Source organism: Lactuca virosa, chromosome 3 (assembly GCF_052849685.1).
Source record: "Lactuca virosa cultivar CGN04683 chromosome 3, Lactuca_virosa_CGN04683_v6, whole genome shotgun sequence".
NCBI lineage: Eukaryota > Viridiplantae > Streptophyta > Magnoliopsida > Asterales > Asteraceae > Lactuca > Lactuca virosa.
Window position 1 is genome coordinate 139,618,100 of NC_136428.1, and position 10,627 is coordinate 139,628,726.

A 10,627-nucleotide genomic window follows, 5' to 3' on the forward strand; every position below is an offset into this window, starting at 1 on the left:
AGGTTTTTGGTCCTAAAAAAGTTGAAAGGAATATTTTGCCCTTATTATTAATTTTTTACATTTTCTTTATTTATTTTTATATTTTAATAATTATTAAAAATCTCATACCCTACACCCTACACCCTTCTTTCTCTCTCTATCTCTTTGACTTTTTTTTCTCTATCTTTAACTCTCTCTCCTATTCACCCGCTTCCTATTTTCCTCATCTACTTTCTTCTCTCATTTTCATCAATCTAAACCATAGTGTTTGGTAATTCTGAATCTCATTTTCGTTAAACTTAGGGTGACTCTGAGAGAGGTACTGACGATATTGGTGAAGATTATAAGAGGAGACGAAAACGTTGTTGGGAAAGAAAGATGAGAGAGTGAAGAAGAAAAAAGTGATGAAGATTAGCATAGCATAAACGAAAATGGTGGATTGAGCTCTGGTGAAGATATGACCGGAATTTGTGCTTTTGAGAAAGGCTCACCACTACCACCACACTCCTCCATACTCTCTCATCTCAAACGTCACGAACCACCTTATCCTAAATTACTCACCACACTCCTCCATCTTCACTAGCCTCTCCTTCATCTTTTCCGGTGGCCAACCTCCACCTCCGACGTTGCTTAATTGTTGGAAGAAGTTACCTTGCTGCTCGTTAATTCCACTTGCCACTAAAAGCGACGAAGATCCTATGTCTTCGTTTTCCTCTAGATCTGCGATTCCACTCATCACACAATGAAGCATCCTTCAATATCAATTGCTGATTTTTATTGGTGGTTGTCTGATTTTAGTCACTAATTACGATTGCCTAATTATCTATGGCTTGATTACGTCGATGGTACAAAACTAGGGTTAGAAAATCCAGGTTTTTAAACAATCTTCATATTCTTATGGTACAAATGATTTCGATGGGGAAGTTAAAGGTTTGAATTTGATTTTGATTTTGGTTGTGCATGTGTGTTTCGATTTCTATTTTTCACTGTGTTTTTATTTTCTTCCGTTTCAATTTTGATTCAATGAACAAAAACACAAAACACAGGTGTAAATCATGTTCAATTTCATATATGTAATTGTAGAAAACAAAGGGGATGGATTCGTTAGAGGAGGAGATAAGTTTGTGAGTGATTGTTCTTGACTTGCAGGTTTTAATGTTTTCAATTTCTGTGTTTTAATTTTGTGTTTGTTACATGGATTGATTAATGGAGGAGATGGATTCATCAGGTTATTGATTGCAGCTTCACATGGAGTGATGATTATCGGCTCTTGGTCAAAAGAATTTGGTGTTGCTATGAGTAAATTTTTTAAACACAGAAAGGATTTTGTATTTGATTTGAGATGCAGATTCGCAAAGCTAAAGTGTTGAGTTTGATGAGAGAGAGACTTTATATTTTATTTTTTAGATACTAAAATAAATAAAGAAAATAGAAAAAAAATGAAAAGGGCAAAATCGACTTTTCAAGTGTATCAGGGACCAAAAACCCAGAAAAACTTTGATTTTGGACCATCCATGCAAGTTGAAAACTTTTTGGACCCTATCCAAAGTTTTTTGAATACCACAAGGACTAATTTTACAGTTTTGTCTTAATTTTGTATTAGCTTTAAGCCCAACATCATTGTAAAACTCTTCACCTGAAAGAATGGTGGAGATGGTGTGAATTTTATGAGTTGAGTGGTGTGAAAATGACGATTGCCAATGTCTTTGACTTTTTGTTGAGAGAGATGGGATGAGATTTTTAGTTTTATTTTTTATTATAAAAATGTTAAAGTGAATATTACAAAATGTAAAAAAAGAAAAAATTAAAAGGGTATTTTAGTTTTTACAAGTTATTTTAAATTTATGAGGGACTAAAACAACAAAAAAAAGATTTTATTTTAAACCAATGATCCAAGCCATAAATTTTTTGTATCTCATTTACATTTTTTTGACAAATCACCGGACCAAATTTGCAGTTTAGTCTTAAAAAAATTTGACTAAATTTTGTAATTATCTCAACTAAAACCACTTCAAAAGCGAAGGGCTTGTAAACATTCATGATTGGTTTACGCTGCTGACACCAAAACTTCGCCTCCATCCCACCCGTACTTGTTTACCTTTCGGTGCCATCTACACCGACAGACGACACAACTAAGGCTGGCTTCCCCTTCCTCGTTGCTCTCGTTTTTCTACTTCTTTTACCCACAACACATCTAGTCTTCTGATCTTGTCTTCGCTAAATGATTCTATCTCCCAATCCTCCATTCTCTTGCGGTGAGTATACAAAATTCTAAACTTTTTTTTTTTAAATCTAATTAGTATATTGAGAACCAATGTGGATTGTGAATTTGTTTGAACAAGTTTATAGCTGCATTATTAACCTAATTTGTGATTTTGTTAATTGTTGGAACAGAGGAAACTTGGAATTTCTTTGTTACATACCTAATTGTTTAGACTTTAGAATGAAATTAGCCGACTAATTGTTGGTTAATATAGTGATTTTTTCAATGTTAATTTTCGTCCTGGTTTTGACTACTTAAAAGCAACACACATATCTTGTAGATATAATTCATTACGAACCTTATGTTAGTATTTTAGAATTTGGTTGGTTTGTTTTGTATGTCCTTATTGTTGCATTGTATTCAAATGCAGGGATTATGGAGCTAATAAGAATGCTTAATGATCTTTTCAAATCTACAAGAAAAGATGCAGTGGATGTAGAACGCGATAGGTTAAGCAGCTTGCCAGATAAACTAATTCATAAAATCCTGCTCAACATCAAAGATGCAATTAGCACTAGTGTATTGTCATCTAGATGGAGGTTTATCTGGACATCAATGCCCTATTTGAATTTTGAGAATCTCAATAATGAGTGCCACTTTTCCAATTTTATTTCTAATGTTCTCTTACACCGTGATAATCAAGTAAATTCTTCAGTCAATCTCGTTCTTGACAGAACAGTTAGGGACGATGAATCTGTCACAAGAATTCTCAGCTGCAAATTCTCTCACAGTCTCCAACAACTGAGTGTTACACGTTTGCCTGGAGGGAATATAGTTGAATGCCCATATTCCTTTATTGCGACACCGAAGTGGGACCTCCCAGCTTTAACGACTTTGCATCTTCACCAAGTCGAACTGTCTGATTATGATGATATTGGTCTTTTCTCCAAGTGCACCAACTTGAAGAACCTCTCCTTGAACCGGTGCAGAGTGACGGAAACCAAAGTTTTAAATATCTGTCATCCTCGACTTTCTGATCTGACACTTGTATCTACACCCCCTGATATAGAATTAGAGGAGGTTGTGAATGTGGTTACACCTCAACTAAAGAATCTCACAATTATAAGGTGCGAAGGGGAGCATCTGATTTCTGCACCTGACCTTACCTCCTTGGTCATAGAAGGTTTTCAACCTGCTTCCATTTTTTGGAGAAGGTTGAACTCTTTATGTACGATCCACACAAAGCAGAAACTCATAGTATAGTTTGTTTGCTTCAACAGCTCAATAGTGTCAAGTTTCTTACACTTAACTTGGGGATTCTCAAGGTATTGGTCATCTAATTTCCTTTTGTTTTATCTTTTGCAGTGTCTCTTTTCACAAAGGAAGGTATATCAAGAGTTCTTGCACCCCTCCATACTTTTATGTTGTGTGTCTCTGTGTGTGTGTGTGTGTGTGTAGTAGTTTATTTTTGATAATCACAAATATTGTGTGAGTGTAAGAATCAATCTGGAGTATAGATCAAAAGAATCAATGGTTTTGATGAGAATCACAATTACTTATCCGTAACTAAATCCATTTAATTTAATTAGAAAGGTTTTCAATACTCAAGAATCAATTAGAATCATTGATTTTTTCAATTTGACATTCTCGAGTTTTTTTTTACTTATCATTCTCACACACATACACGGTTACTAAGATCACATTGATCTGTACGTAATTTTCTGCAGAGTCCATGAAACTAGTCCCACATAAAGCTTGTGCGTTTGCTAACACAAAGATTCTGAAGTTTACAATAAAACCGGTAGTAAAGGTATACTTGGAGGTGCGGGCACAAGAGGAAGTAACTATGTGTACTGAAATAAAAGACGATGATGATACTTCTCCAATCCCCATCTTCCCAATGGTCTCATGTGAGGTATTTACACAGTGCCAATATAATATTCGGTTTATCCTTTTCTCTAGTTTATGCACATGCATAACCATACCAAAATATGCAACATTGTAACATGAACCGGTTATATGATGATCATGAAAACGTTGCAGGAGATTACAGCTATGGAGAATATGGCATCAGCACAAGTATTTGTAAAACACTTGGGGATATTGCTAGAGGAGTGTAAGCAAAATAGAAATAGCGAGGATTACCAGGCTCAGAGGGATGTACATAGCAAACCATACGTTGAGATGCACTGGGCGTGGAAATTACAATGGAACCTTAAGGCAATTATGGGAGTGTTTAAGCATAAGAAAATGAAAGCAAAATTAGATAATTATCTCATGATGGCACAAATTACGAAAAAGTATATTAATAGGCGTGATTGCACGAAATCCATGAATCACCCCATTCTTGGATGGTTGGACGAAATGCGTGGATTGTTTCAGCACACTGGACACTTGATAACTCAGTTGTCTGCATCAAAGAAGGCGGTGTTGCTACCATTTTTTTTGAGTTTGTGTGAAGATGCTACAATTCTCACGATTAATATTTTGGGATGGATTAACACCATAAAGTAATCTCAAGAGACCACTGCACTTATTTTTTTAGTATTAATTTTTATGTCGGTTTTATACTGTTATGCTAAAAGTCAAGATTCATGGGTGATTGTTTTATTTTTCGTGGATGTTATTTGAAAATTTAATTTAAACATCAAGTATTTAAAATAATAAAATAAGCGCAAACTGTAGAAATGGCATTTGGTTCGTCATTTTCTTTGGATTGGATCCCTTTTTTTTCGTTTTGCAAAAAATGTATTATGAAAAGGTTTCATTGTGAGTTTTGCAAAAAATGTATTATGAAAAGGTTTCATTGTGATTTTGTTAACTTACCAAAATGAATTGTGAAATGATTAATTTGGGCTTTTGATATACTTCTTACAATTTATTTGATTTTATTTAATCTTTTATTATTAGTAAATACCCCACCCCTCACCTTTAACCTATATGTGCCTTTCTCATCTTTGTCTAATCTACATCATGTTTATTTACCACTTCTCACCCTTACCTTATGATATCTCTTATTTGCACATACCCTTTCCTTTTTCATAAATCATCCCCAAAAAAGTTACTGAATCAATTGTATGGAAAGCAGAAGGGGGTTTACACTGAAATCTATTTTCTTCTTTTAGGGGAATGGGCTCCTTATTGTATAATAATATATTATAAGTTACTGTAACAAAATATGTAAGACATACTTATAAAAAACTAATAAAAAGAAGGTGTGATGTTGAGAAACATGCCTCCAAAAGTCTTTAATAACGATGTTATCTTCTTTGCTTAATAAAGAAGATTTTATTATTTACTTAGCAAGGAAGAGTTTCTTTACAAGATAACCTTGGTGCCTAAGTATTTGCCATAGTGCATATCTCACTGACACCCCTCTCTTTAAATAGAGGATTAGCTTTCGTATTTTCATCATCTCTCTTTCTCAAAGGCATTGTAACCTTAATAGATATTGTAGTAAACAAAGAGGGTAAGATGCACTAAAACTAAAAAGCCCTAATGCATCAAACAACCCAGAAATCTAAATTACGAGAACCATATTAGTTCAAATAGAATAGGACTAAAAATATCAAACCACAATCAATCACATGCAATGAAAAATTCAAATCAAAAAGCAAATCAAAGAGGCATAGAGGTTTACGTGGAAAACCGAAATCGGGAAAAAACCATGGGCGGATAAAGCCGAGAACCAATCCACTCAAATATTGAAGTGTTTATAGAGCTTGATTCAAGATATTATAATAAGCTATAATGATTTGGTGATAAAGGGTTGAAACCCTCGAAAGTATCAATCCTAAAAGGGGGAAGAAGAAGAAGTCTTCAAAACACTTTCTCTCTCTTAAAAATCCAACGTTAAATTGAGGTTAAAAGCAAAAAGGTTTTAGCAATTTGGCTAATTTGGTCCTTCAAGAATGGAATATTTACATTTCAGGAACAAACCTTTTTTAGACCTGAAAACACCCATTTTAGACTTGGTCCCCTTTTTAGACGTGAAACAAACATTTTAGACTTGGCACCCTTTTAAGAGCCAAAACAATCAATTTAGAACTGGATTGCTGAAAAGACAATATAGCCCTTGAAGTAGAACTTGTCAATTTTAGAAGGCATACATTTTTGGACCATTGTGAGTATAAAGTTCCAGTATTGCTATCTACTTTATTAGAACTTGTAATTTGGGTTTTTTTTTTTGGCACTTTTGGTCCATTTTATGGGTGATTTTGGAGTTGAGTTGACTCCAATATCTCTTTATGTGTTTAGAATGCTTCTTGGACCTCATGGACTAGGAAAGTTGTGATCTTTTGCCTTCCCTTTTAGCCATGCTAGTTATCTTGGCCCTTTAGGTCATTTTGGTGTATTAAAGTTTAGATCTTGGAAGATTGTTGCATTATTATGGATAAAGTTGGAAACTTTATCCACCTAGACATCTTGTTGATTCATATTTGGAAATTGAAGACTTGGACTTAATGGATTAAGTTGAGAAAGTGCATTTTGGGTCCCTATGAGACTTAAAGTCTAGATTTTGGTGGTTTGGACCTTCCTAATGGATAAAGTTAAAAACTTTATACATTAAGACCTTGGAAAGGATCATATCTGAGCTTTGGAGCTCTTGGAATCAGATGAAAATGGATTAAGCTCATTTGAGCTGTCCAGACCAGTCCCCCCTACGTGGCAAATGGGGGATTAACGACTGTTTTGGCATTTTTTGCCCACGACATGGCCAAGGAAGGCCACGATGTAGAGGGCTACTGATTCGTAATTTTGACTTTGACTTTGACCGTTGACTTTTTGACCTGTTTGACTCTTGGTCAAACTTGAGTAGAATTGAGCATTTGGCTAAGGATTAGTTTCGGTTTGGATTTAGGAAGCTTGGGTTGGATGTTTTGTTGTTGAGGTAGCTGTTGGGCTTCTGTTGAATAGTTCAGGTGAGTCTCTTCACTGTACTCATGGGTCGAAAGCACCAATATCGACCCACTACACTATGTTTGTAGGATGATAGTTGTTTTTGTGACACCGACTGATATGATTGTATGTGTATGTTGTCTTGGTGAATCTTGCTGATATGATTATATGTTTAGCTGTAAGGGTGAAATAGACCCAATACCGGTTGAAAGAGATCGAATGGGTGAAATAGATCTAGTACGAGTTGAAAGAGACCGGTCGGGGTGAAATAGACCTAGTACTGGTTGAAAGAGACCAAAGGGGGTGAAATAGACCTAATTTAGTTTTGAACTATTATATATGTATGGTATGTGGTATTTTGGGGGAACTCACTAAGCTCTGTGTTTATAGTTTTATGTTGATGGTTTCAGGTACTTCTGTTTTCAAATGAAGACCTGCTTGATCGCACTGCATCCTCTGGAGATTATTTCCGCACTAAATGTTTATGAATTATTCTAATGTTTTGTGATTACCTAGACTCTGATCGTCTTTTGGAACAATGAATGAATGGTCTTAACTTATTTAAAAGTGAAATTTTTACTCAGAAATTTTGGGACGTTACAAGTTGGTATGAAAACCTTGGGTTGAGGGATTCGGGCACACTCTTAGGTGTTTCTAAACTCAAACTATGGAGTTCTAAAGTCTTTTAAAAGAAAATGATTTTCTAAAAGGGTTTTCTAAGAAAAAAGGGTGCGATGCATGCAATTAGCCGAGCTCAAGTAAGTTTTCCCAAAATACTCATACATGTGATATGGTTATTGTTTTGGTATGAGTATGTGAGAATTTCATGCTAGATTATCGCTAAGTATCTAATCAAGATTTGCATGATAGAATGCTAGGAGAGATGCCTTTATATGCTTGTTGATTGAGCTTTTGGAACTTCATATGCTAATATGGATTTGATATTGTTTGATAGAATGGTCTGATTTAATTGAGGTACTGGTTTAGATTACTCGATGTTCGAATGTTGCTTGCTTTGTGCTTTTAGGGACCTCCAATAATATCGGGTAATTGTTAAACAAATACGTTAGGTTACATGTTGCGGGGATTAGATAATTTTAGAAGGTTAGGTTTAACTCTATTGCGCATGTCTTGTTTGAGTCCAACCGTTGTAGTGTGAGACCTTATAGTTGAAGAATTATCTAGTGCATGTGGCATGTAATTGTATTCGTGAGGTAGTTAGAAAGTATTAGAGGGTGTCTCTTATGTAGTTGATGGCGGCGAGTGGTGTGAAGGGAACCCTAGGAAAGCCTACGAATAATGTTATAATGTGCTTGTGTGAGCATTTTCGAAAGAGAGATTCTAGAAGGGGAATCTAGGAAGATTAGCAATGATGGTAAAAGTTTGTAGCATCGCAGAAGCAAGTTAGTAGGAGGATGCCTTTTTATTTTTTATGGCCTATAGAATATTACTGCCCGAATGTTGCTTGCTTTGTGCTTTGTGGGACCCATATTGATGTGGGCTAACTATTAAATGAATATGTTAAGTTAAATGCTGCAAAGGTTAAATAATTCTAGAATTATTGATTTAGCCCTATTGTGCAGCTCTCGTTTGAATCTAACCGTTGTAGGGTTGGGTCTTTTATTTGAGTTTTGTTGCATGTAATTATATTCATTAAGTAGTTAGCTGATATTAGTAGCGGTTCTTTAGCAGCAGGTCGCAGGGTGAGGTAGGAATCCTAGGAGAGTCTAGGAAGTGCCTTAGAGGAATTGGTGCACTGTTTAGCGGTGTATATTCGTTTGATGGCGAGTATATGTGATTGGATTGGACGATAGTGGACATGAGTAGTTACTTATAGGATCCGGAACGATTCCTGAGGAAAGTATGGATAGGTGTGGAAGATAGTGGACATGAGTATATTGATCATATTGTTGTAGAGTGTTATGATTTGATATCTTTATGGTTTCGTATTGCTGTTTGGTGGGGTGTTAGTCTTCCTTTTCAGATTACATTGGACTCTATTATCAACTAGGCAACGTCTTTTTCTTCGATAATCGGTCAACGTAAAGCGTTCGATGCAATGATCTTAATCTCGTTTTGGTGAATTTGGAATTTCAGAAATGCAATGATTTTTAGAGCGCTAATCCCAGGAAATCCTTGATTTTTGATGATGTTGCTTATAAGTCTTTTTATTGGATTTCGAATATGTGTACAAAAGGCAATCTTAATCGGTCTTCTTGGCTTCATAATCCTATTTCAACAACTATTTTGATGTAATTTTTTTTCTAGCTTCTTGTTAATTTTAATAATATTCCGCCGTTCAATATATATATATATATATATATATATATATATATATATATATATATATATATAGGATAGTTCATGTGAAAACAAAGATTATTGTGAGAACGTGATAACATTTATCATCCATTAGATCGAAATAATCGATGAATTAGATTTCTCTCATTAATTTAGGTAATTTCTGAATTGAAATAAATTAAAAAATATATTTATATTACAATAAGGGTAAAATGGTACAAGAGGAAAAACTAAATAAGGAAATAGAATTCGTTTCCTAGTTTTGAGGATTATTTAATGGTGCTTTTGAAATTTGAAATTGAAATTTTAAAATTCTGATATAACTCAAAATTTCATAATTACAAATTATTAATTTAAAATTGTGATATAACTCAAAATTCTGACTCTATTATCAGAACACACTCGGCGAGTCCAAGACAATCTTCTTACCTACAAGAACAGACTCGATGAGTTGTTCATACAACTCGGCGAGTCGTAGACTGGACGTGTTCATATGATGAAGGAGGACTCGACGAGTTGTTCATACAACTCGGCGAGTCAGATGAAGGTTGGCTCGATGTTACTATAGAAGGAGAACTCGTCGAGTCTTTGCTAAACTCGACGAGTAGAGTCGGGTTGAGGAATAGAAGAAAGGATAGGGACTCGGCGAGTTGACGGCCCAACTCGGCGAGTCAGGTCAACTGACAGTTGACTTTGACCAGGAAGTTGACTTTGACCAAGGGTAAAATAGTCATTTTACCCTGAGATTAGTGATTAGTATCTGATTGACTGTTTATGGGATTTGTAGCCGGGGAATTCCGGAGCAGCAGTCAGACAGTTTCAGATTTAGCACTTCAGCAACCAGCTTTACGAGGTGAGTTTCCTTCCAGTAGGAACGGGTCTACGGCCACAATGCCGACCCGTTTAGTTAGCAGTAGTTCCGGACTTCGGTTCGATGCAGTAGTTCAGTGTGCTTGATGTCTTTGTGATTCAAGCATGTCTCGTGTTATGAGTTCCGGACTTCGGTCCGATGCAGTATGCAATATATGTGTTTATGCTAATAGTTATGATTATGCTATGCTATGTTCAGTCAGTTTCCGGACTTCGGTCCGATGCAGAGAGCAAGGCCCTGGCTAGTTCCGGACTTCGGTCCGATGCAGCTTCCGGACTTCGGTCCGATGCAGAGGGCAAGGCCCTGGTTAGTTCCGGACTTCGGTTCGATGCAGCTTCCAGACTTCGGTCCGATGCAGAGGGCAAGGCCCTGGT

The 10,627-nt window shown here is 35.7% G+C and overlaps 1 long non-coding RNA gene across 1 annotated transcript; it reads left to right on the forward strand.

Annotated features, from left to right (window-relative positions):
* The first annotated feature begins 2,021 nt into the window (after positions 1-2,021).
* On the forward strand, positions 2,022-4,821 carry LOC145166640 (uncharacterized). Its single transcript, XR_013740638.1, has 4 exons — positions 2,022-2,234; positions 2,613-3,507; positions 3,910-4,097; positions 4,226-4,821. It is a non-coding gene; the product is annotated as an uncharacterized LOC145166640 (long non-coding RNA).
* Positions 4,822-10,627: the final 5,806 nt, after the last annotated feature.